General features: G+C 32.5%; 1 pseudogene; it reads left to right on the top strand.

Annotated features, from left to right (window-relative positions):
• The first annotated feature begins 1215 nt into the window (after window positions 1–1215).
• Window positions 1216–16801, top strand: LOC111984364 (beta-glucosidase 11-like; annotated as a pseudogene).
• The last annotated feature ends 999 nt before the right edge of the window (window positions 16802–17800 follow it).

Raw genomic sequence — 17800 nt, 5'->3', positions numbered from 1 at the left:
AACCAAACCCAACCTTGTCAAGTTGATAAATTCCCATCAAAAACTCCACCCATCACATGTGTAGAAATCACTCATATGGGTTTGGTTGGGTTTGGTGGGGTCGTTGAGTTATGTAGATGCATTTCATGCCTCGTGAAAAATTAGGTTTTCATCAATTAATTTAACTACTTTTTTAATAAATTATTATAATTCACATTATATACTTAAATTATATTTCAAATTTCCAAATTCATAGAAAGTAATTCTCAAAATACCAAAATCAATAAAAGTAAAAATGAAAATAAGGTCAATAAAATAAACTAATATATATGGTTGGTTGGGTTGGGTCAAATAGGTTGAAAGAACTATCAACTAGAACCCGATCCAACCCGAAACTCAAAATAAAATTCCAACCCTCCAATCCATGAAAAAACAACAAGAGATATCAGGTTGGTTTGAGTTGGGTTGGTTCATTGAGTTAGTGGGTTGAATGCAGACCCCTAGCTATATCCCATGCAAACGAAATACCTATTGATTATAACATATAAGTGTACAAAAGAAAAAGTAGTAAACTCCAAATTACCAAAGAAAACTCTCTTACAAAAACACACGACATGACAATAAAATTTACTTGTGCCATAGCTTGAAGTCCTTGTATTTGAAAACAACCAAAAGGCTAAATACAAATATGGAAAGTATAAAAACACAAAAATTTGACACATGTTGATGTGATAAATTGTTAGTAATAGGTAAAAAGTTATGTTAGTTGTGTGCTCAAATAAAAACCAATAAAAGCTTATCAACTCAACTAGTATGAAAAATATTGTCAAATTTTTTTGTGTTCATAGCATTATTCATCCACATATCTTCCTTCTTTTTTTCTTTTTTTTTAAAGATCAACAAAGTGAGCAATACCAAAACACCAAGTCTGATAGAAGTGGGATTTCTAAATTCTAAGTGCACCTTAAATTTAAGCCACGTATTAATTAAAACAAGAAACATGGCAGATGGCACTCTGCATGCAATTATAAAAAATATTCCGTCACTATCCTAACCATTTTCCTTGAACATTTGTTAGGAGTCCAGTATCCTCGTCACCAACGAAATATTAATGTTAATGCATGCTCAGCCAATCGAATGCATATGCATGTTGATTTTTCAACTGGTCAGACTGCCTCTTCATCTGGCTATAAACCAAAGTCATTCATTTCGATCAAGCTAGAAGATTGTAGTACATTCAAGCTTAATTTGTGTGAAAAAATGTTGAGTCTCCCTTATTTCTTCTCTCTATTTTTGGTTATAAACATAGCAGTGGTTGTAGTCCTAGGGGCTGATAAATTTAGCAGAGATGACTTCCCACCTGGATTTGTGTTTGGTTCTGGGACCTCAGCTTATCAGGTTAGCTTATTAATTAATGGTTTTATACTTTCTTTCTAATTTTTTTTCTTAGAGAAACTTTGAAAAGAACAGTGATATTGTTTTGTTATTTCATTACTAAAAGTAGAAAGAGGGGGAAAAAAATAAGAGGAGATTCTGATAGATATAATTAATATTCTCTCGATTTCTCTAGTTTCTTAAAAAAATGTTTATATATGAAAGGTTGAAGGTGCAGCAAACCATGATGGGAGGACACCTAGCATATGGGATTCTTTTGCCCATTCTGGTAAGCTTTTGTTTATTGTTCATTTTTTAAAAAAGTATATTCATGTTTTTTGTTAGAAGAGTATGTTCATGTTCTAATACAACCAACTTGTTGGTAATTAAGAGTTAATTCGTAATTACCCTTAATAGCAACCATTTTTTGTGAAATATTTTATTCTCTGGTAAATCTGTATAAATAAAAATGAGATTATTTGTATTAAAATATACTAGTATAAATAAAAATGAGATTATTCATAATTACCCGTAATTAGTGCTTATAACTAAAATTGCACATTTTCTTTAAAATATAATTGATAGCTGAGGGAGGGGGATTTGAGCCCTCGATCTCTCTTGAAAACATTACAAGGTTCCGATTGAGTAGGGGTGTCAAATGAGTGGGTTTGGGTAGGTTTTGGGTGGGCATAATTGGGTTGGATATATAAAACTTATTTACCTATTAAAATTCATTTAACTAAATTGCTTCTAACCCAAACTCAACCCAACCCAATTATTATGGGTAAACCCCAACCCACCAAATTACCCAATTATCAAAATTACCAAAATGCCCCTAAAGTGTGAATGACCAAAGTACTCTAAAATCTTCAAAAATGACCAAAATACCCCCAAAACCCAAGTAAATGACCAAAATACCCCAAAACTTGAAAATTACCAAAATACCCCTAAAACCCAAAAAATGACCAAAATATCCCAAAACCTTAAAATTACCAAAATACCCTCCAAAACCCAAAAAATGACCAAAATACCCCTAAAACTAAAAAATGACCAAAATACCCCAAAAACCCAAAAAATGACCAAAATACCTCTAAAACATAAAAAATGACCAAAATACCCCCGAAATTCAAAAAAATGACCAAAATACCCTTGGAACCTAAAAATTACCAAAATACCCCAAAAACTCAAAAAATTACCAAAATACACCCGACACATAAAAAATAACCAAAATACCCTAGAAACATAAAAATGACCAAAATACCCCTGAAACTTAAAAATGACCAAAATACCCCCTAAACCCAAAAAATGTCCAAAATACCTTAAAAACCTAAAAAATTACTAAAATACCTCTGAAACCTAAGAAATGACCAAAATAACCTCGAAGCTTAAAAATTGACCAAAGTAACTCTGAAAACTAAAAATGACCAAAATACTCCCGAAACCTCAAAAATGGCCAAAATAACCACAAAGTCAAAAAATTGACCAAAATAACATAGAAACCTAAAAATGACCAAAATAGCCCCTAAACCTAAAAATGACCAAAATGCTCCTTAAACCCAAAAAATGTCCAAAATACCTCCAAAACCTAAAAAATTACTAAAATACCTCTAAAACCTAAAAAATGGCCAAAATAATCTCAAAGCCTAAAAATTGACCAAAATAACCCTAAAAGCTAAAAATGAACAAAATATTCCCGAAACCTCGAAAATGGCCAAAATAACCATGAAGTCTAAAAATTGACCAAAATAACCTATAAACCTAAAAATGACCAAAATAGCCCCTAAACCTAAAAATGACCAAAATACCCCCTAAACCCAAAAAAATTTCAAAATACCTCCAAAACCTAAAAAATTACTAAAATACCTCTAAAACATTAAAAAATGGCCAAAATAATCTCGAAGCCTAAAAATTGACCAAAATAACCCTGAAAGCTAAAAATGAACAAAATACTCCCGAAACCTCAAAAATGGCTTTTAGGTTTCTAGGTTATTTTGATCAATTTTTAGGCTTCGGGGTTATTTGGGCTATTTTTTAGGTTTCAAGGGTATTTTAGTCATTTTTTAGGTTTTAGGGTTATTTTGGTAATTTTTAGGTTTCTAGGGTATTTTGGCCATTTTTTGGATTTTAAGAGTATTTTAGTCATTTTTAGGTTTTGGGGGTATTTTGGTAATTTTATGGGTTTTATGAGTATTTTGGTCATTTTTTTGGGTTTCAAGGGTATTTTGGTCATTTTTAGGTTTCGAGGTTATTTTGATCATTTTTGGGTTTCGGAGATATTTTGGTCATTTTTTGGATTTCAGGGGTATTTTGGTCATTTTTTGGGTTTTAGGGGTATTTTAGTCATTTTTAGGTTTCGGGAGTATTTTGTTCTTTTTTTAGGTTTCAGGGGTATTTTGGTCATTTTTAGGTTTCGGGAGTATTTTGGTCATTTTTGGGTTTTAGAGATATTCTGGTCATTTTTTGGGTTTCAAGGGTATTTTGGTCATTTTTTGGGTTTGAGGGTATTTTGGTCATTTTTTTTGTGTTTTGGTGGTATTTTGGTCATTTTTTAGATTGAGGGGGTATTTTGGTAAGTTTAGTAGTTTTGGGGTTGGGTAATTGGTACCCAATTAAAACCCAATAAACATTAGTGTTAATTGGGTTTAATTGGGTTAATATCCATTTAGCCCAACTAATAATTGAGTGGGTTTGGGTGGGCAAATGGGTTTGGGTTGATTTTGCCACCCCTACAATTGAGCGACAAAGCTCTTGCTTCACCTAGACTTCTTCCATAAAGTGAATGATTATGCACGGTTTTAAAAATCGACCAAACTGGACCGGCTTGTCCAACCGGTTGAACTAAGAACTAGCCACTAATTTGGTCCGGTAAAAAGCACTATAATCAGTCAAAAATCAGCCAAAACTTGTTAAAAAAAGGGGTAAAATAGAGAAATGGACCTAAAACTGGTTCTTTGACTGGTTTGGTTTTTAAAACCATGTGATTATGACTTAAATTAGAAATTTAACTGAGACATAATTAAGTTATTAATTATTATAAATTTTCCATGAATATAATGGTCAATAGACCGTGGGTATAATATACATACATACATATATATATATATATATATATATATTTATTTATTTATTAATAGCCAAAAGTTCAGAGAAAATCCAAAATTAGATTTTAAATTGAATTTCAATTGGAGTCTAATTTTCCACCACTTGTTCATTTAAATTTTTAATTTTTATAGCAAATGAATTATTGGATGCAAAAATCGAAATGTATAAAGCCAATTAAATTCTAAATCACCCACACACACACGCCCTTGATTTTAACACACATATATATATAACGAGAAACCATTATATATTTTAGAAATGTATGGTTTAAAAAAAGTGTAAGCTAATATCATATATAATTTGAACATCTTCTAAAAAAAAGGTATAGTTTGAACCGTATAATTGTGATTTTTTTTTTTTTAAATTATATCATGCATATGCACAGAACTACATACTACTTACATGAATGCTAAGGGCTTATAGTTCAATGGTATTGCCAAATTCTGCTCATGAGAGAATTTGGGTTTAAATCCCATGCTGTACTTTAAAAAAGGTCGTGCCTAGTGCATAAAATTTCAACCTGCCACTTTTAGTGGAACACTGCTTCTCTCCATTAGATGATTAAAATCTTTTATTTTTTTTGATAAATAATGTAATTTTAATCTTTAGTTCCTACTCCATGACGATTGCTCTTTCTTATTATGTCAAAATATTAATTAGGTTTTGGTTTAAGTGGTGGTGTTCAAATCTCAAATCTCTTGTTCGATAACAACAAACTTTACTAATTGAGGTAACTAGAACCAAAAATTAATATCATTTGGACTTACAAAATACAATCAGATATGCATTACATATTTGGTATAGCGAGCTATTGAATGGGCAGCCACGTTACAGTGTCTTCTCTGATGTTTATCCTAGAACCACCTCATGTTTGTTTGTTGACAGCCCCTGTGCATTGTCAAGGATATGTCCCACTGGAGACAACCTATGAGTGTTGTCCCTTTGACTCCTTCATTAGAGTTTCTGAATCGCCCTCAATGACAGCCTCTCTATCGTGCCTATTTCAATAGCAATTGCACTAACCATTGCTTGAATTTCCTCAGCTGTTTGGATGTACAAAACTCTTACGCTGAGTGCAGCTCGATCAGTCACCTATCCCTTGACCAAATTGACATAATTAATAGTTGGAAGAATCAAATTGAACTTTGCTTAATAGTTGGAAATTAAACTGGTAATTTAATCAATTCTTTTCATCTATCTTTCTCCACCAAAACAAACAAAGATGAGCATATATGGGAAAGACAAAAATCTTATTGTATTGAACTGTTTAAAATATTGTACAAGAGACTGCCTCTTTATGCAGGCAAAATATGTGTACATTACAAGAAATAGGAGTGTAGTACAATGGGCCTAAGCCCACTGGGCTTATATTCACCATATTCAATTCAACTCAACTAGGCCTTAATTCCAGCCTTATAAATTTTTTTCCTATCTAATCAAGGTATTTGAGAGAGAGAGAGAGAGAGGTAACCTTTTTTGTGTAGAAAACTATGCATAGAATGAAAAGAGAAATGTCAAATTTATAGTAATATGTTGAGAATAAGAAGAGTCAAAATAAAGGAAAACAAAAAGGTAGAAAAAGAATGATATTAAGGAAGAAAGTAGTGGGGAGATGAAGAGGTAAAAGGGAGGGAGAGTTTTGGAAAATTAATAATAAAATTAATGGTTAAAAGATATTTAAAATTTTCAATAATAGAGTTTTTAAGTCATCTTAAATGAGAAAATGTTTAAGAAATATATATAACAAAAATTGGAAATAAAAAATGATGATGAGGCTGATGATGTGGCTCAATGTGAGTGTAGCAACATTAAACACTACGCTTCAGTTTTTAGTAATATATAGATTCATGTCATTGGTCAAACTTGATCACTGGAATCACAAACATAAGCTTAGCAGATGGACACTTGACAGGAAAATGTGTATCAGGACTGATCTCCAACTCAAATTTGCAGGGAAAACGAATGGAGCAAATGGTGACATAGCATGTGATCAGTATCACAAATACAGGGTATGTAGAATAATTCCTTTCCTATAATTTTTTTTTTTTTTTTTGCTTGCATAGGAACAAAGGATTTGTGCAGGACAAACGTTCATTACATCATTTTTGTGCTCTGCATGATTAGATTGATTCCACTCTTGCAGGATGATGTCCAACTTATGGTGGACACTGGTTTAGAAGCCTATAGATTTTCCATCTCATGGTCCAGACTTATTCCAGGTATGATCACAAAGTTCTTTCATTAACCGAGCAAGAAGTGATGTCTTGTCCTTTTTCTCATACTTAAGCTTCTCATTTTCTAATGTTTCAGATGGAAGAGGACCTGTTAATCCAAAGGGTCTACAGTACTACAACAATCTTATCAATGAACTAATCAGCAATGGCCACTGTCCATTTCCATCAAAAATGATGTTAGTACAATTTTCTTTGCATTGATTGAGTACTTCCATTATGCACAATAACCCATGCCATTTTTTCCTGCTGATGTCATTTGTTTCTTGATCAAGCAGGAATCCAACCTCATGTTACATTACACCACAGTGATCTCCCACAGGCACTGGAAGACGAGTATGGAGGATGGCTTAATCGAAATATTGTGTATGGTTTTCATCCTTCATATAAGTCATAGACAACTATTATGCTTGAGTCTATATCAAAACATTCAGTGCACCAAGCAGAAAACATGGCAAGGAATGTGATTTAACAATCTAGATGTGATTTAACAATCTAGTCTTCTTCAGGAAGTTTGGTGATAGAGTGTTACATTGGACTACCATGAATGAGGGCAATGTGTTTGCGGTTGGGGGTTACATTAATGGAAGTCTACCACCTCAGCATTGTTCTCTTCCGTTTGGAGTAAACTGCACCAGAGGCAACTCCTCAACTGAGCCATACTTCGCAAGTCATAATATCTTATTGGCGCGCACATCAGCTGCTAGATTGTATAAGGAAAAGTACCAGGTATTATATAAGCTATTCATATAATTTATTGAAATGCCTTGGGCAATTTAATGAATTGATCAATGTTATGCCTTAACTAGATGGCCAAAAATGAAGATCCTGCTTGGGCATTTCAGCTTGATAAAAGAACCACCCTCTTCTGAGTACTTTATAATCCATAATTACCATTTAGGCCTTTGTTCTATAGATTTAGGGAAAAAAAAAAGCAGATTTAAAAAAATTGGGAACGTTAACATATACATGAACAGAATTACTGATCAGGAATACAAGTAAATGTTCTTTACGTAAGTGTGGTGTGGCCAATGCAGGACAAGCAGCATGGATTTATATGAATCAATCTCCTTGCTTTCTGGTTTATTCCTCAAACAAACAAAACTGAAGATGCAATTGCCACTCAAAGAGCCAAGGACTTCCTGATTGGTTGGTAAGTTGCACATTCACGAACAATGACCTTGACTTTTGTCAATTTATCATGGCATTTTTGGCAGTGTAATCTTAATATGGTATGACCCTAAAGCAAATAGTCATTACATATTTTGGGGTTCTTTTGTTATTTTTTATTTTTATTTTTTAATTGTTAAAACATTTGGTTGGAATTTATTTATTTTTTAGGCTATGATGATCTCCTTGGCATTGCAGGTATGCAGATCCGTTGGTTTATGGAGACTATCCTGATGTATTGGAAAAAATTGCAGGCTCAAGACTTCCAGCCTTCACCAATCTTGAATCAAATCAGGTTAAGGGTTCATTTGACTTCCTAGGATTAAATTACTACTTTGGGTTGTACATCAAGGACAATTCCAGCAAACTAAGCATGGAGGTCAGAGACTTTTTTGCAGACATGGCAATAGAGGTCTCAGGTATGTTCTTTTATATATAAAGACTCAGCACCATGTGGACTAATTTCACCAATTCAACCCTGCTTGTATGTAATTGAAAATTTGCTAATTTAGGCTTCATTATATTATTTTATATGTGATGCTCCTCAATAATTCACCCTTTTGTTACCAAGTCTCTAGAGATGAATCTGAAGTACCTTACTGCTTTTCCTATGGTGCAGATTTCCCAAAAAATATATCTGTAGTTGAGGTGAGAAAATGAGCATAGAGTGTGGAGATGGTTTACTTTCGATGGTGATATCAGTGTCCTACTAACTAGCTTGTTTGACTCAGTTTCCAATTGTGCCTTCGGCTTTGCAAGAACTGCTGCAGTATTTCAAGCAAGCTTATGGAAATCCTCCTATTTACATTCACGAGAATGGTCTTTCTCTCTCTCTCTCTCTCTCTCTCTCTCTCCCACACACACACACACACACACTGAATGTTTCTATGTGGGCTTCTTGCTCCTTTTAGTAGTGAAAAATAATTGAAAGTAATGCTAGTGGGAATTTAACACAGAATTTTCTTTTCATGATTTTAATCTACTTAAGATAAGTTTCACTATTTTACAAGTGATGCATATTGCTTCCTCATTTTGAATAAAAAATACTAGGAAACTACAAAACTACAGAGTAAATAAGCCTCTTCCTAAACGAGATGAATTTCTTTTTATCAGATACAACATTCAATTGGCAGCCTGCTTAGAGGACGTCTATTCATAAAATAAATGTTTGATATAGTGTTAAACCATTTTACTTTGGCCTTCAATGTTTTCACCATATAAAGTCAAAATGAACAAACCACGAACAATTGAGTTACTTAAAAAAAAAAACCTCATTGAATCTTTCATATTTGCTTCCATTCAAATGCCATTTCTTCTAACTTATGGATTATTATTCATGTTTTGGGGCATTAGGTGGCAAGGTCAAAAATCCAAATTTTCTTATCATTTTGAAGTGATCATATAATTGAGAAACTTAAATCTTGGTTGTAATGTTTTTGCAGGTCAGCCAACACGACGCAATTCATCAATTACTTGCATGGAAATATTGGGGCTTTGCTTGATGCACTGAGGTATGCCCATTTTCTATTGAATTCAGTTTAAATCTTATAATATAATCTGAAATTTATTAAGCATTATAATATTCACTATAATCTGAATGTTTGCAACTCTAGGCATCTTCATAGTTGATCCTACCTCAGTGGTTTAACAGAAAGATACAACTTGGTCACGTTTGCAGGCAATGAGAAAAGTTCAAATTTCATAAATTAGGGAGATCACAAAAGTGGCTCAAAACACTAATTTGTAATTCTCTGCCGCAACACGTGGCAAGGAGAGAAAGTTCATAAAACTGAACTCACTGTTGGCTAATTTGTCGACACAAAGTTAAACAATTTCATCACCTAAAGGCACAAGCTGTGGACATAATTATATCACACAGAAAAACATGGAAAGAGTCTAGAATGTTGGGTTGTGTCTGATGCTCCATGCACCCTCACACAAATTCAAGCCACATAATCAACACAATTAATTCCATTTCATATACTTGTAAAACTAGATTGATGGATTAGTGTTAGATATCTAATATGTATATTCCCTTTGGTTTTCCTTAAAACTAAGTTGGCTAGAATTTTTTGTACAAAAACAAAAAATCATCAGTTAATTAATACATTACAAAGCATTATTCTAGGTTTTTACATGTTTCTTTACATTAACGTATGGTTATTACTTCTTTGACATAACTCCTCCTCCTTTTTCTCTTTCTCTAACTTTGGAAGGAATGGATCAAATGCAAGAGGCTATTTTCAATGGGCCTTCTTGGATGTATTAGAGTTGTTGGATGGCTATGAATCAAGCTATGGCCTTTACTACGTAGACTTTGATGACCTAGATTTAAAAAGGCAACCAAAGCTTTCTGCACACTGGTACTCCCATTTCTTAAAAAGCGAAGTGTCAGCTCATATGGTTTTATCAAAATTGAGAAGAATTTGACTGCACTTTCCCATGATCACTTCTCTCAGTAGATCCTGTCAATCATTGATGCATATTTACATGATGGTCGACGTGGTGGTGCTTCTGTTTTTTGTTTTCTAGAAGTATATTTTTTACCATAATGCTAATTTACTGCCGTTGTTTTTTTTTTTTTAATCAAAACATATAATACAAATATACAATATCCTTTAGCTTTCTTCAGTCTCAATTCCAAACAACATATTACATGTTTCTTTAGGTTCCTTCAGTCAGTTACAATTATGTTACATCAAAATGTGTTGTTGCAATAGGTAATATTTTATTTTACATCGAACTATATTGTTAGTATAGTTCCTTACAAAAACAAAAAATCATCAGTTAATTAATACATTACAAAGCATTATTCTAGGTTTTTACATGTTTCTTTACATTAACGTATGGTTATTACTTCTTTGACATAACTCCTCCTCCTTTTTCTCTTTCTCTAACTTTGGAAGGAATGGATCAAATGCAAGAGGCTATTTTCAATGGGCCTTCTTGGATGTATTAGAGTTGTTGGATGGCTATGAATCAAGCTATGGCCTTTACTACGTAGACTTTGATGACCTAGATTTAAAAAGGCAACCAAAGCTTTCTGCACACTGGTACTCCCATTTCTTAAAAAGCGAAGTGTCAGCTCATATGGTTTTATCAAAATTGAGAAGAATTTGACTGCACTTTCCCATGATCACTTCTCTCAGTAGATCCTGTCAATCATTGATGCATATTTACATGATGGTCGACGTGGTGGTGCTTCTGTTTTTTGTTTTCAAGAAGTATATTTTTTACCATAATGCTAATTTACTGCCGTTGTTTTTTTTTTTTTTTAATCAAAACATATAATACAAATATACAATATCCTTTAGCTTTCTTCAGTCTCAATTCCAAACAACATATTACATGTTTCTTTAGGTTCCTTCAGTCAGTTACAATTATGTTACATCAAAATGTGTTGTTGCAATAGGTAATATTTTATTTTACATCGAACTATATTGTTAGTATAGTTCCATATGGTTTTTGAATTGCAAAACAGGTTAATAAAAAAATTATTATTCAAGAAAATGATTTATTTATTTTTAAATTTTTTTTGATAAAAAAATCAACCTCTTGCAATGAGATTTTTTCAACCTATTGCCTCAAAGTTTATTACAATGGCTTACACCGACTTTTTTGTCATTGCAATAACACCTATTGCAACAAGATTTTCAAAATAAATCATTGCAATATGTGGTACTTGTTGCAATGAAAATCTAATGTTGTATAAACCTATTGCCTCGGAGTTTATTACAACAGCTTGTATCGATTTTTTTATCATTACAATAACACCTATTACAATGACATTAGTTGTTATTGCAACGACTTATTATTTTGTATTAAATCTTTTTTCTTGTAGTGATTGTAACTTTTGTAACTCTTGGTGCTTCCAAAATTTCATATTGGATTTGATATTTCATATGTGATGCGCACGACATGTAAATCAGTTTGAGATAATCCAAGATACATATTGCATGGCTACAACTAATAATTTGCACTAGGTAGCTATTATTGTTATACGCTCCTGTTGAGCCACATCATCGGCCATGTCACTATTTTTTTTTTTTTTTTTGCTAACTTGATTTGGAGGAAAAATCATATTAATATATGCCTATTTTGTGTTGTTGTCAAGTTTTAGTTTATTTGGAAAAAATACAAGATAGTCTAGACAATATAATGAAGAACAGTTTGTACAGTTGAAGAAGATGGTCTTTATGTAGTTTCCTTTCACTGTTTATAAATATTTTGTTTAACAAATTAGCAATTATTATTCCTTATCTCATTGGTGCATTTTTTTAAAGATTTTTAAGAAAAAAAATTCAATTTTGTATTTAAAATTTTGTATTTATCTATTAATTATTCCCATATTGGATTAGATTATGACAATATTTACACAACACTTCTTCTTTTTGTCAAAAAATTTTGTCTACTTTTTCCTTCGATGGAATTGTAGTCTTGGTTTATTGATTTATTTTTACATTTTATTTATTTATTTTAATATTATTAACAAAAGAAATTTTAAAATCATTACATTTAAAGCTACAACCAGCACTTTGCTTAGAATCAACCACCTATTTCTATTGTGTAACTTCAAAACCTTATTAAAATTTTTAAATTTAATTGTGCATTTGATATTTGGCTTGATTACATCACATTTGATACGTTTTACATATTGGGAAGAAGTTTGATTATGATGTGAGTTTTATTTTTCTCTTTATCTTTTATTTTAAATTATAGTTTTGTTGAGTTTTATTAATTTTTTAGATATATTTTTTTGGTGTTTTTGGTGTGTAGGATAGAAGAAATTGGGTTTAAGAATTTTCTTTTTAAACCTAAAAGAATAATTTCTAAATTTTATATACTTTTTAATGATATACAAAATGTTATAAGCAAGTTTTATAAATAAAAAAATGAATATTTTTGCTAACTTACTTTTTGAATTTTTGGGAAAAATTGTATTGTTTTCATTTTTATACAACAAAAATTATATATTACATTTGTGATTTTTCCTATATCAAATGAAAATATTATTATAAAATATGTTATTCTTAATTAAATTAGTCGAATTTTCTATTAAAAAAAATTAAAAAAAAAAAAAAAAAAAAACATAGTGAGACCTCCCTAAAAGGATGATCACGCTCAACGCGCGGGGCCACGACTAGTTAAATTAATTATAATGTCAGTGCAATCTCAGTTGAAACTTTTGTCCAATTTCAAAAATCTTGAACTTCATCATTTTTCCTGTCCTTTGAATGGTTTGATTTCAAAATCAAGATCTTTCCATTACATTTATTTTTATTTTATTTTTAATTTTTTGATACAAGATAGAATTCTATTTTAGTTTAATCTAAATGTATATGTATGTAAAGTTTCTTCTTAGAGACTTGAACATTGATCCTTACTCCCACACCTTATAAATATTTATACTTGTAAAGTAACTACTGCACTAAAGATGCATGATGGTTTTTTTTTTTTTTACAATATTGGTATTATTCACTTAACCAAGAGGCAAGATCTGTTCATAAATTAAGCTGTCTTCAAGGTCTAAAGTCTAAACAAACCAACAAACACCACGAATGCAAGTGCCAAAATATTCCGTCATTTTCCTCTTTAACATTCGTAAGAAGTCCAGTATCTTGAGTCGGCAACTAGAACAAGTCGGTCTCTTTTCACATTTCTCAATGTACTAACTTTTATGCACAACAAATACGTTGCATGTCGATATTTCTACTGGTGGGTGGGACCCACTCTTTGTCTGGCTATAAAATTAAAGCTATAGAGAGGACAATAAACATGCATGCTTTGAAAGCATTGCTTTGAGATACATCACTTGCTGCTTCTCCAATTGCATCAACCGGGTCCTCATCCATTGCTTCTTATCCCAAGGACTCTTAGCCCCATCTTGAACCATACTCACCAATTCACATCTCAATTGTTGCATTAACTGAGCTGAACCATTACTAAACACTCCCTTCCTAGCCCTTTTATTCCTTGAAGAACTCCTTTCTTCATTATCATCCTCATCTTCATGTAGTACCCCATGCCCACTATGACCCCTAGAACCATCTTGATCCTCTTCATCCTCATCCTCGTCTTCATCTTCATCAGAACCATCATCATCACCATCATCTTCCTCATCCTCTTCATCTCATTTGTATGGTCTCTCTCATATCTTTCTGATTCTTCTGATACATATATCAGTGGTTGAAGTACGAGGGGTTGATAAATTTAGCAGAGATGACTTCCCACCTGACTTTGTGTTTGGTTTTGGGACCTCAGCTTATCAGGTCTGTTTATTAAAAAAGTTCTGGGACCTCAGCTTTTCAATTTTTTCTTAAAGATAACTTCTTCTTTTTTTTCTTTATAAATGTGCTATTTGTTTAGTTATTTCATTACTAAAAGTTGCAAAGAATTGATGATTTCTAATAGATAATTAATATTCTCTCTATTTCTTCATATCCTTCAAAAAAATGTTTATATGTGAAAGGTTGAAGGTGCAGCAAATGAAGATGGGAGGGGGCCTAGCATATGGGATTCTTTTTCCTATTCTGGTAAGCTTGTTTATAATTAGTATTGCATTTTAAAATCACATGCGTGCTCATGCACAAAGAGTTTGTCTGTATGTATGCTTCTTGCTCCCTTAGAACTGAAGAATCATTCATCGAAGTAATGCTAGAGGGCATTTTGATAGAAATATGGTTTTTGACGCAGAATTTTCTTTTCATGATCTTAGTCCTCTTAATATAAGTTTCTTTACTTTAAATGTGGCTCTTGCTTCCTCATTTTGAATCACAAATATTAGGTAACTATGGAGCGCATAATAAGCCTTTATTGGCAGACTTAGTTGCAAATGAGAAGAATTTCTTTTACTCTATCTTCAATTTTAATGTTTGTAAAACCTGTCACTAGTTTTGGTATATGGACTTGATAGATGGACATAGAAATATACCGACTGCCATCACAATTTGGCATTTTATAATACATTATCTGAAACAACAATCAATTGGCAGCCTGCATAGAGGATCAATATCCATGAACTAAATGTTTGATAGAACGTCAACCATTTTACTCTCGTTTTCAAATGTTTGCACCATTCAAAATAAAGTGATCAAACAATAAACAAATGCGTTACTTAAAAAAAAAAAGAAAAAAAAGAAAAGGAACTCCTGATTGAATCTTTCATATTTTCTTCCATTGCCCTCTCAAATACCATTTGTTCTAACTTATGATTTTTGTTCATGTTTGGGGGCAGTACGTAGCTAAGTTCAAAATCCAATTTTATTTTCATTTTAAGTGATCCCTTAATTGAGAAACTTAATCTTTTTTTTTTTTTTTTTTTGGTTAGGGAGAAGCTTAATCTTGGTTTTAATGTTTTTGCAGAACACCAAACACCACACAATTCATCATTGGAAGATGAGCCAAGGGTGAACTACTTGCATGGACATATTGGGGCTTTGCTTGATGCACTGAGGTATGCCCATTTTCTATTGATTTCTGTTTAAATCTTATAAATAATCTAAAAATATTTTAAATATTACCTTCACTATAATCTGAGTGTCTGCAATTCTAGACATCCTGATCCTATCTCAGTGGTCACATCACAAATTAGGGAGATAATAGAAGTGGCGCAAAATACTAACAGAACCCAAAACTTAATACATCAGAAGAGTTCTCTAACTTTCTCTTGTCTAATACCAATAATACAACAAGATATTTATTTTTATATTTCTCTGCCACAACATGTGGCGAGGAAAGAAAGTTCATAAAACTAAACTCACTGTTGTCTAATTTGCCTACACAAAATTTAACAAACTTATCACCTAAAGTCTCAAGTCCTGGGTATAATTAGTTGTCACACCAATTTAAGACACAGAATCATCACAATTAATTCCATTTCATACACTTGTAAACCTAGATTGATGGATGATCTGATTTGTATATTCCTTTATGTTTTCCTCAAAACTAAGTTAGCTAGCAAAATTTATTTGTACTAAAGACTAAAAAGTCATCAGCTAATTTATACATTGGAGAGCATTATTATAAGTTTCTTAATGTTTCTTTGCATTGATATATGGTTTTTACTTCTTTGACATAATTCCCCCTTCTTTTTCTCTTTCTCGAATCTAATTTTGGAAGGAATGGAACAAATACGAAAGGCTATTTTCAATGATCCTTCTTGGATTTATTAGAGTTATTGGACGTCTTTGAATCAAGCTTTGGTCTTTACTACATAGACATGGATGACCCGGATTTAAAAAGGCAACCAAAGCTTTCTGCTCATTGGTACTCCCATTTCTTGAAGACAAAAGGTGTCAGTGTCAGCTAAGATGGGTTTATCAAACTTGATAAGAATTTGACTGCATTTTCCAATGCTTACTTCTCTCGGTAGATCCTTCCATTCCTTTTTGCATAATGGTGTGCTAGTATACCTTGGTTCTGCACTGCTGCTCTTATTTTCTTTTCTTTTTTTCTAAAAATATATTATTTACCAATATACTACTTTGGAGCTTGTTTTTGTCAAAAAACTGTAAAACATCCTGTAACCTTCTTCAGTTTCAATTTCAAATAGCATAATTCAGGTTTTTCCAACCTCATTCAGTTAGTCACATGTGCACGCGCGCATTCACACACAGTTTCAGTCATTTGTTTGAAGATAATATGTTTAGAAGTATATCTGCTTTCATAAGACAGACAATGGTAGCGCTTATCAAACTGTCGGAGTTTTAGGTCAAGTACTAACTGTTAAGACAGGAACGAGATAGTCATATATGAGTGGAAATGGCTTCAAATTTGTACAAGAAGACAAACATACTGAACTCTGTTACACTCCTTTCTGTTACTACAAGCAAGCAAAGGTTTTGGAGATTTTTTTTAGGTGATGAACAAACAAGTAATAGTTTGTTGTACAAGGCTGTTCTAGGATTTGGAAAAGGAACTCGATTAAAATAAGCTTGGACATTCTGTTAAAGCATTAAAATCTATCTTGAAATTCTCTGATTTTTTTTTTAATCTATTTTTTATTTTATTTTTTAAGTTCAGCTTGTAATTCATTTGAAATTGAACAAGATAACCATTCTATCTTGCACATGAAAGATCGAGTTGGAGACTGAAATTTTAAAGCAGGAAAACAGAGTACCGAATAGTGCACTTTGTTTTCCGTTCGGCACTCATACCATTACAATGGAATATAGATCAATCAATAATTACAAATAAATTTATCATAGACTTCGACAACACTAAAAATCCCAAGAAACTCAAATTCCAAATACAACTCAAAAAGGTCTCTCTCTCACCACAACTAATAGTCCACAAAAATTCTTAATTCTACAAAAAGATGTGCCTAAGATCAGCGTTGTTTGTTTTCTCTCTCTCTCTCTAAAACAACCAGAAAGCAGCGCATCTTTTTGTGTACGAGGTTTGAAATTCCCTACTAAAAAAGACAAAGGTTGGTAAACGGCAAAATCAACATTGGCCAAAAAAATAGGTATGCTAAGTCGTGAAAGAGAAGCCCTAGATAGACCTAAATTGTTCATTTACGGCAGGCACAAAGGGCTCCTACCTCACAGTGTTAACGGTGTGCCGCCCCCACCGATCCAAAGACCAAAAAAAGAATTGCTCCTCCTGAATCGGAAGGCAGGAAACCCCTTGACATCGGAGCGCAATATAATAATATTCCTTTTTGAGGAACTATATGAGGTTCCACTCCGGACCCATAGGAATTGGGTCATTCCCCTAAAATGAAATGGCGAATCATAGGTATATAGCTAGACTCTCCAAGTTAGCTTAGAGGGTCTAACAATACAAGTCCCCCCTCTCCAGTGGGCGGCGATCGGAAATTATCCTCCCACCCAAAATAGTCCCTCCGGGGGGCAATACGATTTACCCCCTGTGGGATATGGTGGGCTTCTCTTGAACTCCTCAATCAACGCCGGCACTATGACGACGAGATATTGAATTTACCC

Source organism: Quercus suber, unplaced genomic scaffold (genome assembly GCF_002906115.3).
Source record: "Quercus suber isolate HL8 unplaced genomic scaffold, Cork oak 2.0 scaffold_312, whole genome shotgun sequence".
Taxonomy (NCBI): Eukaryota; Viridiplantae; Streptophyta; class Magnoliopsida; order Fagales; family Fagaceae; genus Quercus; species Quercus suber.
This window is presented reverse-complemented; position numbering and strand designations above follow the sequence as displayed.